The sequence below is a fragment of the Momordica charantia genome (genome assembly GCF_013281855.1).
Source record: "Momordica charantia cultivar OHB3-1 chromosome 9 unlocalized genomic scaffold, Mcharantia_2.0 BLBB01000009.1, whole genome shotgun sequence".
Lineage (NCBI taxonomy): Eukaryota > Viridiplantae > Streptophyta > Magnoliopsida > Cucurbitales > Cucurbitaceae > Momordica > Momordica charantia.
This window is the reverse complement of record NW_028275167.1, coordinates 4494222-4517059: the sequence shown is the minus strand read 5'-3', so window position 1 is coordinate 4517059 and position 22838 is coordinate 4494222. Positions and strand designations below refer to the sequence as shown.

Here is a 22838-nt window from a genome sequence, read left to right as displayed (position 1 = left end):
GAAAAAAAAACAGGGATACAATTAAAAGGAAATCATCGTACATTCTAAGTCTAATGATAACAATGAGACCATTCAGAAAAGATGACTCCCTCCACCTTCTCATACAAATATTTTGTTCTCCTATCCTCAATCACAATCTACAAAATAAATATTTGAAATCTATAAACAAAAAAAGACTAATTTAACTAAGTATCAATTATTTACACATTCTTATGTCCACGAACATCCAAAAGCACCTGGAAACAAATGCTACCAACACAAAGCATGCAACAAAGGATTAAATTAGGAAAAATGTGAAGCACATACTATCTTTTACTATTGCAGTCAAGGATTGGTGTTTGAGTGAACTTAGGGTGCGTTTGGGATGGCTAAAATCATTTTAACATTGTCAAAATTACTTCTCTTTCCGTTGATCATGTTTGCAAATTAAAAAATAAATAAATAAAAAATAAAAACTTAAAATCAATTGATTTTTAAAATATCACTTGGATGGTATTTTGGAAAACCAATTATACTTAAATCACTTTTTTTCAAAATCAATAATTCTACCATCACTCCCAAACACATTTCTTACGATTGGACAATATTGCAACCAACCCGTTGCATTTGGCTCTCATCATTGGACTAATTCCAATACCATCTTCAGTTCATCATTATCCGTATGAGTAACTTTTAACATCCAATAAAAAGAACTTCAATACACTGTCAACCCGTCGCATATTCTGCGCCAAAAGTCTCCCCTTTACCAAAAGGGGACGAAAATCATCCCCCAACTTCAAGATCAATTTTCAAAAGGCTGATAAATTCGGGCCTCCATTTAAGTTTCACCTTAACCAAGGTTTCGAGACGATTATTATATTGAGACAACCATTAAACAATATTTTAAGGCAACTATTCCATTAAGGCAACTAATATTAACGATTAGATTAAGACAACCAATACATTGAGATATTTATTATATCAAGACACCGACAATTACATTGAAGTAACCATTCATCATCAATATTTCGAGTCCATAATTATCTTAGGACTACTAATCTTTATGAGTGCCCATTATGTCAAGACATCAATATTTTGAAGTAAATACTTTATTGAAGCAACAAGAAATTTATTGAAGCAATCAATAAACAAGACAAAATAATGAGGCAACTAATATTCTCACTGAGGTTCATGGTCGAACTTCAAGTCGAAAGAGGAAATTTTTGGTCACTGAGGTCTTTAGAGGACATTGCAGATGGTGAAGACATCAACCAACATGTTTGCAAGGTGAAGAAATACGCAACCCTTTCTAAAAAGTTAATGAATAGTTCCTTGCTAAGTTATCCGACGATTTTAGGTTTGAGGTATCCAAAGAGAGATTAATTATTGTCTTCTCAAGAAAATGGGCTGGGCAGTCTCGAATCTTCTTCACACTATCTAGTTGGGTCTAGACATATGGCTATAAAAGAAAAAATGGCTATACACAAACATGAGTTATTTGGGTGAGTGCTAAAATTGTAATATGAAAAATGTCTAAAGTTGCTTAACAAGCCTAATGGGTATTATCTTACGAGGGAAGCTTTACTAACAAAAAATAAGGATGCAAGTATAGAACAATAAAAGGCTACACAAGGAAGTAATGGTTGGAACTATTTGCGACAATATTGCAGGTTATTTGCCATAAATTGGTAGCTTAGAAAGAGTACGCATTTATACGAAATAGTTTGAGTGAATGTTAGAATTGTACTCGAAAAAGGGATCAAGGATCTTTACAAGCTTAATGGGTTCCCTTCAAGAGAAGCTACACTAACCGATGTTTGACCAAAAGGATGTTAGTTTTAAAAAAAAGGACCGACAAAGAAGTAACTATTAGTACCTATTTTGGGCCATAAAAATTTTTGAGATAACCATCATTGCAAGTAACAAACATTTTTGGACAACCATCATTTCGAGATCACAAAAATTTTGAGACAACTACTGGTCATATAATTCAAGGTCAGCTAGTATTTAGGGACAATCAACATATCGTGACAAAGGCAACCAATATTTAGGGACAACCGACAAATCAAGGCAATCATTGGTCCTACATTTAGAGGAACCAATATTTAGGGACAGCCAGACAGTCGACATATTAAGGCAACCAATATTTAGGGACAACCGACAAATCACGGAAATTATTGGTCCTACATTTAGAGGAACCAATATTTAGGGACAATCGACATATTAAGGCAACCAATATTTAAGGACAACCGACAAATCAAGGCAATCATTGGTCCTACTTTAGTGGAACCAATATTTAGGGACAATCGACATATTAAGGCAACCATTAATTCTAAATTTTAAGGAAACCGGACAAGCAACATTTTAAGGCAACTATTTTGAGACAACCATCATTTCGAAGCAACAAACATTTTTGGACAACCATCATTTCGAGATCACAAAAATTTTGAGGCAACTATTGGTCGTATATATTTCAAAGTCAACAATATTCAGAATCAACCAACATATCGTGACAATCATTGGTGCTTTATCTCGAGGCAACCAAAGTTTAGGGACAACCGACAAATCAAGGAACCATTTAGTTCTATAATTAAATGAACCAATATTTAGGGAAAATCGACATATTAAGGTAACCATTAATCCTATATTTTAAGGCAACCAATACTAAGAAACAAGTAACATAGTAAGGCAACTATTGATCATTTATTTCAAAGAAGCCAATATTTCAAGACCCCTATAATTTTTAGACCACATATATATTGAAGCAACTGTCACTCTAAAACAACCAATTGGGACAACCGTCATATTGACGAAAAAATTATCTTGTGACAACCATCATTTTGAGGCAACATGATAGAACCCAACTTATATTATTTATATTGAAGGAGTTACAAAGGCCAAGAGAGATTCAAGAGCTCCTTGTGGTCAAACCAGCCAACTCTCTTAAACTGGTCCTACCTACTTGACCTGTAAGTGATGGGTTGGGCTCCTATTTATCTTTTATCAACTAGGTCATCTCCATTCTTAAACCCATTAGGTTTTTTAAATATGTTGAATCACCAATGAACCCAAAAGTTTTAGTTGATGTGTTAGGATAAATCTAATCATTTATAGATATCTTAAAAGTATTCAGTTTTCCATCCCCATAAAATGAATTTTTATCGGTGAGAGAGGGTGAAAGAGTGAGTAGAGAGAGAAACAAACATTGATGTTCTTTCCTAATCCTCCCTTCTATAGCTATATTTTAAGCGGGCCTACCAAAAAAAATAATAATCATACAACAATTAAACTTCAAGAAAAGATAGAGGGATTGAGAAAGAGTACCTCAAGTCGAGAGAGAGATGGAAGGATTACAACTCCCTTTCTTTTCAGCTTCCGTACGTATTTGCTATATGTATTCTCTTTTACATTACTACAAAATGTATTTGTATCAGTGAGAGAGGGAAAAATGGTGAGTATAGAGAGAGAAACAAACCTAGATGTCTTTTCCTAGCCTAGCTAGCTATATTTTGGGTGAGTCTAGATTGGTTTTTTTATTTACCTAGAAAATAATCATACAACAATTAAACCTTTTTTTTTACAACCAGTCAACAATTAAACATGAAAAGAAGAGAGAGGGATTGAGAAAAAGTAGTACCTGAAGTCTCGAGAGGAAGAAGATCCAGAGGGTGAGAGATGAAAGGATTACAACTTCCTTTCTTTTCAACTTTTATACACATTAGTATATGTATTCTATTTTCCATCCCAACAAAATGTATTTTTATTACTGAGAAAGGGAGAAAGAATGAGTATGGAGAGAGAAACAAACCTCAATGTCCTTTCCTAGCCGACCCTCCCTACCATAGCTATATTTTTGGGTGAGTATGACTTGGTTCTTTTATATACCTAATAAATAATTATACAACAATTAAACTTAAAGAAAAGAAAAAGGAATAGCGAAAGAGTACCTGAAGTAGAGAGAAGAAGAAGATCGAGAGAGAGAGAGAAATGGAAGGAATACAACTTCCTTTCTTTTGAACTTCCGTACGTATTTGCTATGTGTACTATAATTCCGATCCGTACAAAATGCATTTTTATAAGAGAGAGAGAGAAAGATTACAAGTTCCTTTCTCTTCAACTTTTCTACCTATTTACTATATGTATTATATTTCCAACCCTGCCAAAATGCATTTTTATCAGTGAGAGAGGGGGAAAGAGTGAGTAAAGTGAAAAAAACCTTGATGTTCTTTTCTTAGCCTGACATTCCCTTCGATAACTATATTTTGGGTGATTCTTGATTGGTTCTTTTATTGACCTAAAATATAATCATATAACAATTAAACTTGAAGAAAATAGAGAAGAGTTAAGAAAGATACCTGAAGCCGAGGCCCGAGAGAGGAAGAAGATCGAGTGAGAGATATGGAAGGATTGCAACTTCCTTTCTTTTTAACTTCTATATGTATTTGCTATATGTATTCTACAGCTGCATGCCTACAAAATGCATTTTTATCGGTGAGAGAGGGAGAAAGTGCAAGTAAAGAGAGAAGAAAACCTTGATGTTTTTTCTTAGCTAGGCCTCCCTTCCATAACTATATTTTGGGCGAGTCTGGATTTGATTCTTTCATTTATGATTTACCTAGAAAATAATCCTACAACAAATAAACTTAAAAGGAAGAGAGAGGGTTTGAGAAAGGGTACATGAAGTTGAGAGAAGAATAAGATCGAGAAAGAGAGATGGAAGGATTACAACTTCTTTTCTTTTCAACATCTGTACGTATTTGCTATATGTATTCTGTTTTCCATCCCGACAAAATATATTTTTATCAATGAGAGAGGGAGAATGGGTGAGTAGAGAGAGAAACAAACATTGATGTCCTTTCTTAACCTAATTAACCTTTCGTTCCATAGTTATATTTTGGATGAGTTTGGATTGTTGTTTTATTTACCTAACAAATAATCATACAATAATTAAACTTCAAGAAAAGAGAGACGTTTTGAGAAAGGTTATCTGAAGTCGAGAGCGAGGAAAAAGATTGAGTGAGAGATAGAGATATAGAAGGATTACAACTTTCTTTTCAACTTCTGCACATATTTGATATATGTATTTTGTTTTCCATCCCTTGCATTTTTATAAATAAGAGAGGTAAAAAGAGTTAGGAGACAGAGAAACAAACCTAATGGCAGTTATAAGAAAAAAACCTTAATGTCCTTTCCTAGTTTGACCCACCCTATAGCTATATTTTTTGGTGAGTATGTATTATATTGGTTCTTTTATTTACCTAAAAAATAATCCTACAACAATTGAACTTGAAGAAAAGAGAGAGAGATTGAGAAAGAGTACTTCAAGTCGAGAGAGAAAGATGGAAGGATTACAACTTCTTAACATATTTTTTATGTGTAACGTTTTCCATCCCTACAAATGCTTTTTTATCAGTGAGAGAGGGAGAAAGTGCAAGTAGAGAGAGAAACAAATCTTGATCTCCTTTCCTAACTTGACCCTTCTTGACATAACTATATTTTGGGTGAGTATGGTTCTTTTATTTACCTAAAAATTAAATCATACAACAATTAAACTTGAAGAAAAGAGATATGGATTGAGAAAGATCAGAGGTTAGACTCCCCATTTCCCATATGTTGTTGAACTTGCAAAATAATTAATAGTTCCAAGTCAAAAGCGAATATACCTTTAGCAACATAGTTGGGCGTTCCAGATGTTGTGTGAAGTAAACCATCCTCCTATGATGGGGAGAGAAGGATTATTCATGAATCCATCAATTAAAAAAACATGCAAATATCCGAAGCATGTAATTTTAAATCACTTGCGGAATAAATATTAGCATAATTCTCACTCGAACTTGTTGAGGTATAGCACTCAATCTGAAATTTGAAACTTTTAGAACACCACTAGCATCCAATAATAAATTCTCTGTGGCTGAAGCTCATAGACAAAAAAACCTTTTTAGTAACTATGACATTGTCTTCATTTTTATTACCAATACTATTTAGAATGCAGTTTAATAAAAGTAATATTTAATAACATTGACGGAGGAATGATATATTTGAGAATATGCTATGCACCATTAGGTCTCGATGACAAACACCTCTACTATGACAATAATCCACAGCATTAATAAGCTGCTGAAAATATTTAACTTGCTTCATCTTCTTTCAATCTTCCCTTACTTTCCTGTATCAAGGAAACATAATAAATATCTGCAGCTTCAACTACTAGTTGCAATTGAATGTATGAATGCAAGATAAAAGCAGCCAATATCTCACAATTTCGTCATCCACCAGTTACAAATTCCAAAACGATATATATCTTGGTCTTGCTAGCCATCACCTGTTCAAGAATATAACTAATGTCATATTAGATGCAACAGAATAATTGATATGAAAAAATTAAATAGTAATAAAAAAAAATGGTACCTCTTGCTTATGTATAAAATTCATATGAAAAAAATTAAATCGTAATCACGGAGATATATGAAGATATCACAACATGAACAAATTCCATTTATAGAATATTAAAATATGTGGTTATCACACATGTTAATTTATCGATCAACGATAAAATCAACCCTAAAACACAAACAAAAATTCAAACTTAGGCACCAACCTGAACGAATTTAAATATATATATACAGAAGCAATAATAAAAAAGAGAGAGGTTCTTATTTACCATGCCAAGACAATCCTGTATGTTGCTTGTGTCAACTTCAACACACTGTTTGTTTTCAAAAAAAAAAAAAAAAAAAAAAACTTCAACACACACCTTAAAAAAAATACAAGTCAATGGCACCAAATGTTTTAGCACCAATGTGCCAAAAAAAAATAAATAAATAAATACAAATATGAACTTTGTTTGAATTCATTGAAAATCGGACTTACATAATCAAAACTGTGAACTTAGCATGGAAAAGAGATAAGGACTTACATAATCAAGTACCAATGAGACTGAAGGGGAAGAAGTTTTAAGACAACTGTCTTACATAATTAGAGATAGAGCTGACACCAAAATTTTCAATCCACATTTCTTAATGGTCTATCGTTTCATAGCAATCTAAGTTTAGGGACAATCCTAATATCAAAGGCACCGTTATGAAGCAACTAATATTTTAAGGCAACTTTCTCAACAACCAATATTGTCAAACCAACATTTAGGATAACCAACAATCATATTTTGAAAACCTGACATATTAAGATAACCAACATTTAGGTACAACTGAAATATCAAGGAAACCATTGGAGAAGTTGGATTCGTGCTTGTATTTCCATGACAAATTACTCAATAATTATAAATGGAAAACCAAGGGGTAAAATCATGGTTTCTTAAGGCCTTAGACAGAGTGACCCCTTTCCCCTTCCTCTTCATATTGGTGACTGATGTTTTAAGCTGGCTTCTTCTTCAAGGGACATGAAAAGGTCTTATTTCGGGATACATTTTGAAAAATGAAGCTTTAAGCATCAGCTCACAGATGATACTCTACTCTTTTCTAGTAAAGACCCCACATAATTCAGAAATTTACTCCACATCATCAAGGTATATGAACTGGCTTATGGTCTTAACAGAAACTACAAGAAATCAGATATTTTTGGGGTTAATTTGGAGCATCAGTTTACCACTTCCATTGCAGAAGCTGCTGGATGTAAGGTTCTAGGGATTCTCTTCTCAATGGAAACAGCCAAATGGAAGCTTTTTGGCTTCCTATCATCAGAAGAATTGAGAACAAGCTCTCCAATGGAACCACCTTTACATATTCAAAGGAGGAAGACTTGCCACCATACAATTGACCCTTTCAAATCTTCCAACTTATTACCTCTCCATTTTCTACATCTCCAGTAAGGCTACCAAAAGAATTTAGAAAATTTTCTTTGGGATTTCCTTTGGGAGGGCACAAATGGGAAACGACAACCTCATGTGTAAATTGTAACAAAACACAACTTCATCTTCAGGAAAATGGCCTCGACGTGGACAACATAAAAAATGAACTCATCCCTCCTCTCAAAATGGGTCTGGAGATACCTAAATGAAAAATATCACCTGTGGAGGACTTCCATTGCAACAAAATATGGAAAAGCCACCGTTATGAATGGCCTACGTCAAATTCCCATCCTTTCAAAATGGATGCTCTCTTCTCTCTCTCCAAGGGTCCAGCCCCATTGGTAAGGTTTCTTCATCTTAGCTCTTAAATTTGAGTTTGTTTTTCTCCTCCAAGATTGTTTTTAGTACATAAGATTCAGTGTTCAAGTTCAAAGTTCAGTGGTTAGTATCAAGATTTGATTTAGAGCCCTTCCATTTTGGTTTAGCCTTCTCAAGATTGCTCTTAGTTCATTTTTGAAAGGTTCTTTCAACTGCTTGCCATCGAAATTAACAATTCAAGAATAGGCACACTACTGCCTTGGTTTGACAATGGAAGTTTTTGCGTGAATATATGGCCACCAGCTTTTTGCTGCTCCTTCATCTTTCTCATTTAGCATGGTTTCAGAGCCCATTTGTTGATCTGATGCATAACCCCTTCAAGAGAACTTTTTCAAGCAAAGCAGAGATGTTCATGGAGGAACTTTCAGGATCTGAAAGTTAAAATTTAACCTAAAATTTGAAGTTGGCCGCCTTCTGGGGGAAGGAAAAGAATTTTCATATCTGCAGGTTTCAACTTTCAACAAAAAAAAAAACGGTTGGTTAGCCACAAATGTCAGCCACAAGTAACTGTTCTTGTCCCTCCTATGCTGATATTCTTAAAGAAAAGAAAGATTCGTTTCATTTAAACTCAAATCTATCAGAATCAGTGGAACCCTATCAAAGATACAAAGGCCACTCTATTTTAGTCCTATTGGGTGGTTAAAGCCGTCGAACCACCATTAGAAGCTCAATATTGACGGACCTAGGTAGCACGGACACGCTCAAAATAAAGAAGTGTCGGTTTCCGACACGTGTCCGAAATTATTTTTTTTATTTTTTTTATTTTAAAAAATCTTACACGCTGGGGACACGTTGAGGACACGTCTGGGACACACGAGTGTCTTTTTTTTTCCAATCTTTCTCCTCCCACTTCCAGATTCTATATTTTTCCCCTTTTACCTAGTTTTCTTATTTCTTCTTCATCAACCGACGACCAAGCTAGAGGTCTTTAGTTCTTTCTTCTCTAGAAACCAAATAAAAATCGACCCAAAAGTCACGTACTCCCCCAAACTTATAGAAGATAGGTGAACAAAGAAGAAGATAAAGAAGAAGGAAGATGAGGCAGCAACGTTGAGAAAGGAGAAGGAGGAGAGGAGGTAGCAGGTTGTGATGAAATAGATAAAAACTAGGGCTAGATTATTAAGTGGGAAGAGGGAATCAAAGATGAAAATAAGGTCTTCTTTATTATGAGAGAAAATTTGAGGCTAGAGTTATTTATATAATCATTTTCATTTAAATATTGATTAAAAATCATACGAATAATTAACGTGTCCCCCATGTCGTGTCCTATTTTTTTCAAAATTGACGTGTCGCCGTGTCCGTGTTGTATCGTATCCGTGTAGCGTGTCCGTGCTTCTTAGCTGACGACTTGCCGTGTGGAAATCCTGGATCGGCATGTTCTAGTGGTCTTATTTAAGACTCGAACAGAAATTGAATAACTGGTTTCATGCATAACCTCGGTCATTCAACTTCGAATCTAGCACAATTGTGGGGTGTTTCTTCCGCATGGAGCTTACTTGAAATTCGGGTTACGGGAATTTATTGGGAGGTAGGCTCTCGGGTGGTTTGTGACATCTTGACTAAGCGTTCGCATTATGCATGACATAATTATCGAGAAGCCAACTCCTGTTCTCATTATTCTTTTTCCCTTCCTTTGGGCCTTTATATTTGTGATAGTTCTCCTACTGGGCTCTATGCTTTTCTGATAGCTGATGTTATGGGCTCTATGCTTTTCTGATAGCTGATGTTATGTGGGTCTCCATGCCCCGGCTTATTACCTCTTCTTGTATTTAGGGCTTTAGCCCCTTTCTATTCCAAAACAAGAGTGTTAAAGAAATAAAAGACTCTTTCCTTCAAGCTTATCCCTTTTTCTATACTAAGAAAAAAGATTTGAATGATCTACCAGAACCTACATTCATGCAGATCCATAATGAAGCTCCAAAGTCAAGACTTGATTGAGGATAGATTCAAAGTCTCTGTAGTTTTCCAAACAAGGAAAAAAGGCTAACGAGTGATAGCTATCATTTATTGCAAAAACCTCAATCATTACCAACTGATCTGTCAGCATCTCTTGATCCAAGACAGAGGATTTCAGTTTCAGAATTAGTAACAAAAAACCATCTGTCAATGAAGAAGTTTTGTCTACTAACGAGACTAAAGTGTTAGTAGTTGTTGTGATTTTGACCATCTCTCCCCTTTAGCAAAGGAAGGTTCTGAAATTAGAAATGTTGCTGACATTGAAGAAGGCGAGGAGATTTTATGCTCTCCTTATTTCAAGATCTCATTCCTAATTCGAACAACTGCGATAATCACCTTCCTTCTTCTCCTCGGATTAATTCCCCTCTGATTAATTCCATCCAGTCTCCAAAATCTCCTCTTCCAAGGTTCCACTGAAATTTCAAATTATCCTCGTTCATGCAAAATTATTCCTGAAGTTCAGTAAGAAAAGTAAGTAATCCTAACCTTCCATGAAGCTAATTTCCTAAAATACAAGAGGTCTGGGGGACAAAAGTAAACGAAATTCTTTGAAAAAGTTTTTGCAGCAATACTGTCCTGATGTTATCCTTATTCAGGAAACAAAATTTTCAAAGGTTGATATGAGTTTGATCAAATCTTTATGGAGTTCCAAAGTCATTGGTTGGGCAGATGTTGAAGCTATTGGCAGATCAGCCGGAATCGTTACTATGTGGGATGAAAGCGAAGTTTGTGTCCTCGAGGTCCTAAAGGGTGGATATGCTTTATCCATTAAAGTTTCTCTTCTTGTTGAAAAAGTCTTGGATATCAAATGTTTACGGGCCAAATCATTACAGAGAAAGGAGGTTTGGTTGGAATGAATTACAATCAATTCATTCCTATTGCGAAGATTTATGGTGTATCAGAGGAAATTTCAACATAACTCATTGGTCTTCGTAACATCAATGAAGAAAAACAAGAAGCATGAGAATGTTCAACAAAGTTACTTAATATGCTTTATTTTTTAACATGCCAAAACACGCTGTTACCTCTAAAGTTGCAGTGTGGACAACAGTTTCACCAATGTTGATGAATCCGTTGGCAAGAAGTATACAGGAGCAACTACCGCCTATAATTTCAGATAGCTACTGGTATTGCATTCTTCTAAGAACAACACTTGTTGTTTCTTCTATTTGCGTAGCTTTCCTTCTGCCCTTTTTGGCCTTGTGATGGCTTTAATTGGCTCATTTATCAGCATACTTGTGGCGGTAATAATACCAACAATGTGTTTTTTAAAAATCGTGGGAAGGGAAGCTACAAAGATGCAGAGCAGTTCGAGCATCTCCATTATCGGGCTGGGCATCATTAGCGCAACCCTCGTACATATTCTTCTTTGTCAGAAATTACAAGAGTTATTTATGGTACAATTCATGTCTGCAGTCCTTTGGCATCAAAATTTTTAGCTTTTGATATTGCCTGTTATCATCTTTGTTTGTATGCTTAACTAATATACTTAGGTACAACCAACGTATCGAGACAACCATTGATCCTATATATCAAGACAACCAATAGTTAGGGACAACCACATATTAATGCAAATAGTTTCTCTTTATTTATTTTGAAGCAACCAATATTTAGGGACAACCATCATATCTATGCAACCATTGGTCGTATGTTTCGAGGCAACCAATATTAGGGACAACTTATATAACGACGGCAATCATTGGTCCAATTATTTCATAAACTAATATTTAGGGACAACCGTCAAGGCAACCATTGGTTCTTTTTTCCAAGGCAACTAATAAGGACAACCAACATATTAAGACAACTTGGTACAATTATTTCGAGAGAACCAATATTTAGATTCATTTGACCTATCGACGAACCATTGCTCGTTGATTTTGAGGCAACGCCAATATGTAGGGACAACCAACTTAGGAGACAACCGTTGATCGTTTATTTCAAGGCGACCAATATTTAGGGACAATTGGTATATCGAGGCAACTATTGGTCCAATTATTTCTAGGAAACCAATATTTAGGGTCATTTGACATATCGACACAACACAAACATTGTTCATTTATTTTGAGACGGCCAATAAGTTGGGACAACCAACACGTCGAGGAAACTATTCCTCCTATATTTCGAGGCAACCAATATTTAGGGACAACCGACTTACCGAGACAACCATTGGTCTTTTATTCTGGGGCAACCAATATTTTGGGACAACCGACATATTGAGGCAACTATTGGCCCATTATTTCGAGAGAACCAATATTTAGGGTCATTTGACATATCAATGCAAACATTGTTTGTTTATTTTGAGGCAACCAATAAGTTGAAACAACCAACATGTCGAGGAAACCATTCCTCCTACATTCCAAGGCAACCAATATTTAGAGACAACCGACTTACCAAGACAACCATTGGTCTTTTATTTTGGGGCAACCAATATTTTGGGACAACCAACATATTGAGGCAACTATTGGTCCGATTATTTCGAGAGAACCAATATATAGGGTCATTTGACATATCGACGTAAACATTGTTCATTTATTTTGAGGTGACCAGTTAATTGAGACAACCAACATGTCAAGGAAACCGTTCCTCCTATATTTCGAGGCAACCAATATTTAGGGACAATTGGGTCTTTTATTTTGGGGCAACCAATATTTTGGGACAACGGACATATTGAGGCTACTATTGGTCCGATTATTTCAAGAGAACCAATGTTTAGGGTCATTTGACATATCGACGCAAACATTGTTCATCTATTTTGAGGCAACCAATAAGTTGAGACAACCAACATGTCGAGGGAACCATTCCTCCTATATTTTGAGGCAACCAATATTTAGGGACAACCGACGTACCGAAACCACCATTGATCTTTTATTTTGGGGCAACCAATATTTTGGGACAACCGACATATTGAGGTAACTATTGGTCCAATTATTTCGAGAGAACCAATATTTAGGGTCATTTGACATATAGACACGAACATTGTTCGTTTATTTTTAGCCAACCAATAGGTTGAGGCAACCAACATGTCGAGGAAATCATTCCTGCTATATTTCGAGGCAACCAATATTTAGGGACAACCGACATACTGAGACAACCATTGGTCTTTTATTTTGGGGCAACTAATATTTTGGGACATAATGAGGCAACTGTTGGTCTAATTATTTCGAGAGAACCAATATTTAAGGTCATTTGACAGATCAAGACAAACATTGTTCGTTTATTTTGAGGCGACCAATAAGTTGAGACAACCAACATGTCAAGGAAACCATTCCTCCTATATTTTAGGGACAACCAACTTACCGAGACAACCATTGGTCTTTTATTTTTGGGCAACCAGTATTTTGGGACAGCCAACATATAGAAACAACTATTGGTCCGATTATTTCGAGAGATAGGATCATTTGACATATCGACACAAACATTGTTCGTTTATTTTGAGGCGACCAATAAGTTTAGACAATCAACATGTCGAGGAAACCATTCCTCCTATATTTCGAGACAACCAATCTTTAGGGACAGCCGACTCACCGAGACAACCATTGGTCGATTATTTTTAGAGAATTAATATTTAGGGATAACCGACTTATCAAGACAACCATTAGTCTTTTATTTTGGGGCAACCAATATTTTGGGACAACCGACGTATTGAGGCAACTATTGGTCTGATTATTTCAAGAGAACCAATATTTAGGTTCACTTGACATAACGATGCAACTGATGCTCATTTATTTTGAGGCAACCAATATATAGGGACGACCAAGTTGTCGAGCCAATCTCTAAAATTTACTAAGTAACAGGTAAGTAGTTTAAGTCAAAACAACAAACCATCTCTTATTGAAACTAGCGAGAAATTAGAGTATGCTGAAAGGTTTATCGAAAAGATTCACCCATCCAAGATTCCATGCAGTATCTCAAAATGGCAATAAAAATTGAAGTTAAAACAATCAGCACCATCACGTCCATCAATCAAAAAAATAATAATTTCAGTTGATTTTATGATTTCGTTTCTTTGTAATAAATCCAACAGGATGTAAGGGACCCAAAACGAAAATCTCATATCCTCACATACTATAAGTTAAAACTCTCGTACACTTTGGAGGATAAAAAACTATACTAACAGTTTCATATCCTGGGCAAAAGCAATTCCAACTTTGCTCTCAGAATCCAACAACGCATGACCAAAACAAGCATTCTAAATTCGAAACAAGATATCCAACTACTAAATATGAAATTACCAAAAACAATTTTAGGGAGAAGACACATCAACAGAGAGCATTGCTATTCTACCCCCAATTTATAACAGATCATGAGATCGTGCCTTGAAAATAAAAGGACAACAGATTGATTGAGGAAAATTACCGAATAAACCCCATCAAGAAGTTTCGGATCGATACACCCTACCGAATCAACCTTAAATCCATCGACAAAGCCACGATGCCTTCAAATATCTTCTATATCCCCCATTCGAACTTCTTATGCGATCACTCAGAAGTCAACCAAACAAAGATATAGAACCGACGAACTGCACCCCAAATGTATCAAGAAACGAAACAATAAGAGAATCGGGGAAGTACCTTCAAAAACAGAAGATCGCGGGATAAAAAACCCTAGGCGCAAGAGGCGGACGCCGAGGATCAATGAGGAGTCGGATCGAATTCGGAATCGGAGAGATGACACACGGGAACACGATCGAAATCGGAAAAATAAGAAGAAAGAAAAAGGGATGAGACTCGGAGAGAAAAGGCGAGCCGCAAACCCTAATCTTCTCCACTTTCCCTGTTCTGATCGTTATTAGGCTCTTACTTTCTATTAATTTTCCAATTTTGCCCCTGCAACTTCCCGCGCATTACAAAACTCCCGGGCAAAGTTGTTTGCTTTTTTAATAATAAACGTAAAGAACTCCAACGGCTCTCATTCAACGCTACTTCATATTTTTCATTTTTCATTTTCTTAATTTACCACGGTTTTTTTTTCAATTTTTTTCTTTTATATTTTTCTTTTCAACTTAATTCGATTGTAACTTTTTTGTTTGAGCTTCATAATTTACAAGTTATTTGAGTGACCATTTCAACATTGTGGACACTTTAAAACATTAAAATTAACAATAAATAAAATTAAATTTTGTTATCATCAAAACACCAAAACATTAATTAATCAATTAATTTAACATTAAAGGCTAAAAGCAAACAATATCCATTTTTATGTTGACAAACCACTAACGAAAAATACATAGACATTAAGAAATAATAACTTGAAGTCGTCACCATATTCATACTTTAAATTTATTCCGAAATTAATTTCTCCAAATTCATTCATTTTTCTTTTAGTTTCTATTTACAAAATTTTAACACAAAATTTATACATGATAGTCGAAACCAAAACAAGGAACTAAAATTACAAGAATTAAAATTAACTAAAATCAAAAGTATATGCACAAAAAGCATTTTAAACTTTTATTTTTTACATTTTATTTTTATTTTTTGAGTTCTAAGAGCAAATTATTTGAATTGATAACTTTCGACTTATTATTTCGCAACATGACACGTTTTCGCTTTGTCCATTTGGACTTTGAATAAATACTGCAGTATTTACTCTGATTTGCTAAATTAATTATTAATTTTAACAAAACACAACATAAAAGTTACCCAGATTTATTAATTTCAAAGAAAATCAAGCATGACATGAAATTAAGAGTTTACTATTAAATAGATCTCAGAAACTAGCAAGTCCTAGTCTCTATTTTTTAATTCATTTCAGGTATATGGCGTGTTTTTTTTTAACAATTTTTCAAATAAAATGCTAAGTAGATAAAAAATTATATTGTTTATCAAAGATTTAATCAGATGAAACTAAAATTTTATGTAAATATTAATTTACTTTACAAGTTTAATTTCAAATAGTTTGAAATATTTCAAATACATAGTCTCTTCGATGGGTTAAATCATCAATAATCTTTTCGGAATGGTCCAATTACCTACTTTTACAAATAAAAACAAGTCTATGGATTTCGTATATGACTGTGCTTAGTAACATCATTACGAGGGAATATTATTAACTACATTAGTTACATGCACGTGCAATCACTTCATGAACTTGAGAACTCGATATTTTTCCTACTATATTTCCTCGTAATAAAATAAATCTTTTAAGTAATAAAAAAAATCAAGCGAGTGAAATAATAAAATATATTTAAAAAATTGAGAATTTAAGAATCTAATACACAATAAAATAAAATAGAGGTAAAAAACATTAATAATATACACAATAAAATAAAATAAAATAACAATTCATATTCAGTCAAACACTAGAAAGTGGAAAATAAGCATACAAAAAAATGTAGTCATATTCTTATTAATTCAATAATAATTGTGAACAATAATCAGGTAAAGCAAAATAAAATGAGTACTATTCCACGTACATTTAAAATAAGTTGATTATTTTTTTTTTCATTTTAGTGTTTAAAGTTAAACATATTTTTCTAAATGATTATTTTAAGTTTCTAATATAAAATTTAATAAATAAAATGTAATGGTTAAAATATTGATTGAAATAAACGAGATAAAAATAAAAATAAAAGAATCAAAATACACCTTTTAAATATTTTGAGAGTACATGAATTAAAACGAACAACATACTACTGAAACACAATTTCTTTAATATTTTACTGAAAACCATGGACTATATAAGGATTAAAAATAAGTTAATACATAAATTATTACTTACATGTATATTTCTATTCACAAAATAACAAACTTTCAATAAAATATATATAAAAAGATTGAAACATAAACTTAAAAAGATTATATACATAAGTTGAAAATATATAAAGATTAACTTACCTAACACAAGTCATTCTTCAAATGATAGTTATATCTTTTTTTTCTTTTTGTCCTTTTGCATCTGAACCAATTCACGTGTGCACTCTATATTTTATTTGTCATTTTAAAAAGTGTGTTATACATGAGAGTGAAGAATTTGAATCCAGAACCTCCCAATCAGAGACAGATATCAATTACTGTTTAAATTAAACAGGGAAAAATAGCTTATTTAATTCTACTCGCAGAATTTTCGTTTTCCTCCCCATCATTTTTACAAGCCAACAGTACGAACAATATTTGGATTATTAATATACAAAAATTTTATACAAGGAGGCAACGGATATACTCTGTGTATAAATAGACCAAATATATTCATAAATAGGCCAAATATTTTATTCGTAATGTTTGGATTTCTCTCCGAAAAATTATTAAAATTTATTACCAGAAAAATGAGTTCGAATTAATCACACGATGATTCATATTAATGCTCTGTGTATAAATATGAACCATTATAAAGCTTATGAGTTATGATCTTTGATATTATTGGAATTATACTACAACCATCATTACAGGTTTCACCTATATAAGTGAAAAAGAAAAGGGTGATGATAGATTTAAGTATAATTGATTTTAAAAAACTATCGTCTAGGTGATCCCTTAAAAATCAATTTAAAATGATTTTGAAATTTTCTAAAATCAAATTTTTAATTTGAATTTTCTCAAACATGAGCCCAATAAGTAGAAATTATTATAAATAGGGAAATGGAGTTTGAATACGGGATCTTAAGGATGAATAAACCACCATTAAACAGATGGGTTCGGTAAATTTAATTCATATACGGATATCTCAACAATAATTAATTACAAATTCTAACTTTTTTGACTATTTTTAATTTAGTCCATATCACTAATACTATCAACAAAAAGAGTAACACATGACATATACTCAATCTAATTGAGGTATCATATTATCTACCTTTCAAAGTTAAAAAAATTTAATAAATTTTAATTTAACTGACCAGGTAATGTATGTACTAAAAAAAAGACCAGGTAATGTAACATAATTTAACAAATAATCAGAGCATACACACATCAATATTTTAACGACAATATTATATTGAAACATAATCTTAAAAAGAAAAAAAAATCAATTTTTACTTCCAAATTATCAATGTTAATAAAATTTTACCCTAATTTTATGAAATTGAATTGCTGATCTTAGACAAATGTTACCATTTTAATCTTTAATTTGTTCTGCTTTGTAATATTCACCTACTAATTCAAACAAAAAGCAACAAATAATATATCTTCAACCGCTCACTAGTTTCAACAGAACGCAGAAACCTTCTAAAAAAAGACCTGGCACGAAATTAAACTCAGTAAATTCCATTGAGATTTTTTCTCGAAATTCCTATTTCACATTAAACCTATACCATATAATTTATTGAACACGTGTGAAGTTTTTAACAATTATTCAAACAAAAACTTATCAACAAAGTTAAATTTACAGCACCTATTCAAGTCCCGTAAAAATTAATAGCTAGTAAGGATTTATTTTCTTTTTTACCCCGAGAATTTAAAGACTAATTAAAAAAAAAAACCTTCAAAACCTAAACAAATAAGCACTCGATCGAAAATTTCAGATTACACTGAAACTGAACTGATAAAAAAAATTCAGAAACGTTTACAAATTCGTTGAAGAAAATGTCATAAACATCGGCAAAATGAGAGAAAGAAAAGGTGAAAGAGTTGCATTGCGATGCGTAGATGAGAATTGAAAAGCGAAGCAGTGCAGAGAAATTACCTGCCAGAGAGAGGAGAATTTGAAAATCCTTTTCATGTTTTCCCACGGTTTTCTTGAGCTTTATACCAGAGAAGTTACACACCACATACGACGAACGTAATCGAAATTGATGGATGATCGGATCGGATCGCATCGCATCGGATCGAAACGAAACGAATCGAAATCGAGAGTGTGTGGATTCAAAGTACCAAGTTCAAGAAAGCCGTGGAAAAGCATGCGACGATCTTACCGGTTTTTCTCCTCCGATTCGACCTAATTCGAAAATCTTTTTGCTCTGTGCGGAAGCGGAAGCAGAAGCAGAAGCAGAATCGGCGATCGCATCGCAAGGATCGATGAGGAGCAGAGAGAGGAATTTGGCGATGGAAATTTAAGTGAAGAAAAGGAAAAGAAAAGAAGGCGCACGCGCGATGGGAGTGCGGGGAGGGATGATTTATCAATACGATCGTGCGGCTGCGATTCCCGAGGAGAAACATGATGGGTTGCCGATGAGACGCCGTAGCAGGGATGCTGTTCCTTTTTGTCTTTTACCCCTTTTTTCTTTCCCTCTCTTCAACCTTTGTTTCCTCTCACTTTTACTCGGTAGATTTTAGCTGGAAACGATTCAGTCATGTATTTTTAAATCGGTAATAATTTAGTTTTTGGATTGTGTTTTACAACTTTGAAAAGATAATTTGCATGAAGTTCAGGTCCAGACAAGAAGCAAATAGATATCAATCTAAACGAGAATTTTTTGTGGGGCATGGCTCCACGAACTCAAGAACCTTCTCTCATAGATTCCCAGAGAAAGATGAGACAGGACGGACGGTCAGAGGCCGCAGCGTGACTAGCATAGGAAGAGGAGTTGCTTGCCTGAGCTATCTTAAAGTAAAGTTCTCTAGGTTTCCCCTCCCAAGCGCGCGATCGAGGTGCTACCCGCCGGTTGTTGGAACGACCCCATTGAGGAGCATTAAACCTATGAAAGATCTCTCCTATTAGCAACATGTCATCATTTTTCTTTAATTTTATATGTAATAATTTAGTTTCTATAGTTTAAAGTTGAGAATTTTTGTTAAATTTCTTATATGTGTAGATAGATAAATTGATAATAGACCAAATATATTCATAAATTACAAAAACTAAATCGTTATATGATTAAAAAATTTTGACACTTAATTTTGATTAGATTTTTCATAGTAGAGATTAAATTGTTACAAAATTTAAATTATAAGGATTAAATTGTTATATACTAAAGTTCAGGTTCTAATAATTGTTAACAATTAGAAAGTAAATGGACTAAATCGTTACTTTAACGAAAGTATAGGGACCAAATGTGTTTTTGAACTTAATGTTTTTTACCATCTTTTCTTTTGGGTAAAATAAATCTTTAGTATTGATTTCGTTTTTATTCGGTCCTTATATTTAAATTAGTTTCTATTTAGTTTTTAAATTGACATGTTTTGTCCATGAAATTTGAATTTTGTTTTCCATTGGTCTTTGAGTTTGGTTTTCTAATTGATCCACGAGTTGAGTTGTATTGACTTAATGGAAAAATATCGTGGTAGTTAACATATGTTGACTAGACAATGAGAGATCTCTCAAATGACTCAAACGTCGATGAATTTGGTTGGATGCAAAAGAATCGAACTTGCTGACCATTTGCATCATTATAAATTATAACCTAGTCAATTTGAATGTTAAACGAGAGATGAACGAAGAGGAAAGGTCGTGGTGTAGTTGGAAGAGTGTAAGAAAGAAAGGAAAAGAGAATAGGAGGAAGATTAGGAGAGAAAAATGTCATTTAGGCAAAAGAGTAAAACTTAATAAAATTTGTCTACTCGTCTAAAAAACAAAACAGACATCACTGAAGTTTTAGTCAACGTACACTAACTACCATATCATCATTTCATTAGATCAACTAACAATCAACTCCTATACACACTCATGTCTATGTCTTTTATTTTAGTTATTTAAACTATTTATATCAAAATAATTTTAAATTTAAATTTAGGGACGAATTAGAAACTAAATTCAAACCTTAGCCAGGGATCGATAATTAGAAACTAAATTCAAATCTTAGGGACCGATAATTAAAAACTAAATTTAAACTTTAGGAACCAAATATGTCACTTTTGAAACTTCAACGATATTTTTTAAACTAAATTTAAATCTCAAGAACTATAAATGATGGTGCTTGAACTTAAAAGACCAAATAGAAAATAAGTTCAAATCTTAAGGACGTACCAAAAATGTAATTTATTTTTTATTTTTCTATTTAGGGTTCAAATACTAAGCTGGAATTGCTATAGTTGAATGGAAAATATATTTACTTCTTCTTATGAGTTGAAAGTCCTACACTCTTACACATTTGTTGATGAGTACGAATGCGGCTGCACGATATCGATTCAATAGATTATCTATTAAAATCTTTTTTTCTCAAAAAAAATCTATTAAAATCTAACGATCTCTCACCCCTATTGAAGTCCAAACGAGGAAAAAAAGATTGCATGCATGATTCTTATAGTAGATACCAACATCTTGATTCTAGAATAATTTAGTTATACTTTTTTAATACTTAAATTCCCGACAAGGTAATTAATCTGAACATATAGTTTAGTGAATAAGATATATATTATTATCCAAAAGGTCGATTATTTGATCTACGACTATTATTATTGAACTCAGAAAAAAAAAAGTTACATTGCAAATCCAATTGACTTATAATCAAAAAGCATGGATGTCTAATTACACCGTCCAAATTTGTATGATAATCATCGACGGTAATATATATATATATATTGAGTACAACAAATTGGAAGTATGAGAATTTGAACTTCTAACTTCGAAGTGAATGAATTCCAATTACCATAAACTATGTCTATGTTGGCTCATCGACGATAACAATAATTAAAATCAGTAAACTCAAGTATCCTAATACATTGAAGCTAAACATAAACTTAAAAATGATAGAAACTAAGGTATAATTTTACATTCATTAACCTACAAAATTTAGATTCCAAGATATGGAGAAATTTTTTTTTAATAGTGCATACACCTTAAAAATATAATAAGAGTCAAGAAAGAATGGAGTTTTATCCCTAACATAGGAGTGTAGCAAAATCAATTTGATTTTATGTAGATTTGGAATAAGCAAACTCACATACCAAATTTAAACTCAAGAGACTTTTAAATCTCAAAAAAAAAAAAAAAAAAAAAAACCTATGAGCTAAAATCCCCTAAAAGAATTGAAGTTTGGTATTATTATACATTAATTAGTACCCTATACAATTTATTGAGTATAAAGAAATATAAATTTGAAAAGAAAAAAAAGTCTTATTTTGTAACATTAATATTAATTTTTTAATTAAAAATGTTTAATATAAAATTTACGGAAAAAATAAATTTTATCCTAAACTTCGGGATGTGTATCAATTCTTCTGGCGTCGAAGTTTCTACTCTTTCTTTTAAAGAGTTGTTAAAAAAAAAAAAATTATTCTCGATGAATTATAAAACATATGTCATATGAAATTAAAAAGATTTCAGATAAATACAAGATTTAAGCTGATTTTTTTTTATTGAAATTTGTAAGCCTTGATAAAGAAATTCAAGAGTCGATCTTGTGCCTAAATCAAACTTAATTTTCCAAAAAGTTTGACCTCGTTAAAATTAACGAATTTTTTTTGAAAACTTTTACATTGTTAATCTTTTGTTAAAATCAGTAGGTGAATTAGCGAAAATAAAATATAAGATAAAAATTGCAACACCTATCTAAGATCCAATTTGATGAAATTGAAACTTTACGGTGAAAATTTGATCCAACTTACCAAGTTTAAGAGCAAATATCGGTTTTTTTCCCCTAAAATTTATTATAAAGTAATTATGAAAAGAATATAATTAATAAATCTAATTTAACTTCCTAAAAATAAAAATAAAAATCCATAAAAACTATAATTAAAATGTAGCCGATAAACAGTAATAGTATAGTTTCTTCAGAACTCATTCCAACAAATAACCAAAAAAAAAAAAAAAAAAGTGATAGATTGACAAAGATTTTGTTTTCAGTTTTCTGCTTCGCTATGATAAAAACACATTCTAATTTTTAACCAAATTTCAAAAATCAAAACCA

At 32.8% G+C, this 22838-nt stretch overlaps 1 long non-coding RNA gene across 3 annotated transcripts; it reads right to left on the bottom strand.

Moving 5' to 3' along the window:
• LOC111014287 (uncharacterized) lies at positions 1 to 15031 on the bottom strand. 3 transcript variants are annotated; one of them, XR_015787089.1, is made up of 9 exons: positions 14474 to 15031; positions 6641 to 6685; positions 6238 to 6301; positions 6037 to 6145; positions 5808 to 5890; positions 5643 to 5694; positions 4335 to 4449; positions 3304 to 3864; positions 1 to 249 (listed from the first exon to the last, which is right to left on the bottom strand). It is a non-coding gene; the product is annotated as an uncharacterized LOC111014287 (long non-coding RNA). The 3 variants fall into 3 exon arrangements; XR_015787090.1 differs by having other exon boundaries at positions 1 to 137; XR_015787088.1 differs by having other exon boundaries at positions 1 to 3864; positions 14474 to 15024.
• Between the last annotated feature and the right edge of the window lie 7807 nt (positions 15032 to 22838).